General features: G+C 38.1%; 1 protein-coding gene across 3 annotated transcripts in view; it reads left to right on the top strand.

Annotated features, from left to right (window-relative positions):
• Window positions 1–1,917, top strand: part of LOC135225175 (PDZ domain-containing protein 2-like) — an 856,731-nt gene that overhangs the window by 807,619 nt on the left and 47,195 nt on the right. The window lies entirely within an intron of this gene.

Consider the following 1,917-nt stretch of genomic DNA (forward strand, 5'->3'; position numbering starts at 1 on the left):
ACTTTTTTTGTTCCTTTTGAGTTACTTTTAGTAAGAAGGTATTAATAACTGTAACAATTTAAAAATATTTGGACAATCACTCATACACACACACACACACACACACACACATATATATATATATATATATATACATATATATATATATATATATCTTTCGAAACTTTATAAGGCAGATCATCAAGTTTATTCCGCTGTTGAGACGAGTTCAATTTATTTTTTTATTTTTGTTTATAAACCAATATGAGTTGTTATAAGTAACTTGAACAGAGCAAGATTATATCACAAACTAAGAGAATATATTAAATCTTAAATACACACACACATACATATATATGTATGTATATATATACATATATATATATATGTGTGTGTGTCCCAATTCAATTCTCCCGTTGCTATGTCTCTACGAGAGAGAGAGAGAGAGAGAGAGAGAGAGAGAGAGAGAGAGAGAGAGAGAGAGAGGTGGAACGGTCTGAGTGGGCGGGTCCTTAGCTAGCCCTGGAATGATCAAGGGCAAGGTTAAGTTAATGGACGTGAAGGTCATGCCACATCCTGTGGAAATACGAAGGCCGTGACGGTGGCCAGTTCGTGCGTCTGAGACCCGGGGTCTACACTAGACTTTTCATACCCCCCACCCCCCCCCCCTTTCTAATTGTTAGATTAGGATAGCCTGTGGAAGGTAATTGCTAGGCTAGGTTAGGGCAGTCTGTGAAAGGTTAGGTTAGGAGAGACTGTGAAAGGTTAGGTTAGGAGACACTGTGAAAGATAACTGATAAGTTTGGTTAGGTTAGGTTAAGATAGACAGCGAAAGATAACATCCCACCTGCAAGGCTACCAACGCAACTTTAATGGATTCAAACCTATTTCCTTGACTTTCTGCCATTTTAACCCACGGGATTCGTGTCCCTGCGTATCTGTTCTTTGCACGAAATTCATGATGTGCATTCCTGTCATCGTGCCGTGCACGTCAACGGGAAAACTGCTTTGTGGTCAAGCGAGTATTTTTTTTAAGCTCTTTGTTGAATCGCCTGACAGAACCCATTTCGTCAAACATTGTTGGTTTGGCCTAACGTTAGTTCCAGAAGACATATTTGTGTAGAGCTTTTTTTCCAACTCGATAAAAGTATGAAACCACTCCTTAAATACTTAAAAGAAGCATTAAAATATTTTGCTACTTTTTAAGTAGTTCAGTAGTTAAATTGGACCTTACTTTCGTAGCAAGTGGCATTTTATATGAAGTTAAACTTTCCTTTCTTTTGTTCCTTCGTCATAACTGTTATCCATTCCTGAATTCGAAACCAACCCCTAGGCCTATTAAGATTGTTATCTCCTCCGCGGCCTCTTCCTTTCATCTGTTAATAACAGCGATGTTATTTACAGATCTCCACCCCTCGTTAATTACTCCTTTTCAATAGTAAAAGAAGACAGTCATAGGATAACTGTTATTTTTTTGTATTAATGTTACAGCGAACCTAGGTAGCTCTGTCTTTTCAACCCTGTTTAACGGTCTGCTTTTATTATATAAAAGGAATTCTCTCTCTCTCTCTCTCTCTCTCTCTCTCTCTCTCTCTCTCTCTCCTCTCTCTCTCTGTAACGGCATTTTAATTGGTCATCATTTTATGAAGACTGTAATTTTTATTGTCTGCCAAAATGGCGGGAAGAGATGAAAAACAACTCCCACACTCTTTTTGCGCGCCATCTGTTGTATGGTTTTGGCGAAGGACTTGGATATAATTAAATTGGTCTTTTTTTTATTGTGGACTTGAAAGGACTTGAAGGTTTTGTAAGATTTCTGCAGTTCGCCGATATTTCCTTCCTTTTTTTATTCAGTTCTGTGAGCACGATGGAGACAAAAGATCACCGGAAAAGAATCAAACTGTTCGACTTGGAAGGACTAGGCGGTTTTGTATGTGT

This window comes from Macrobrachium nipponense, chromosome 13 (assembly GCF_015104395.2).
Source record: "Macrobrachium nipponense isolate FS-2020 chromosome 13, ASM1510439v2, whole genome shotgun sequence".
Classification (NCBI taxonomy): domain Eukaryota; kingdom Metazoa; phylum Arthropoda; class Malacostraca; order Decapoda; family Palaemonidae; genus Macrobrachium; species Macrobrachium nipponense.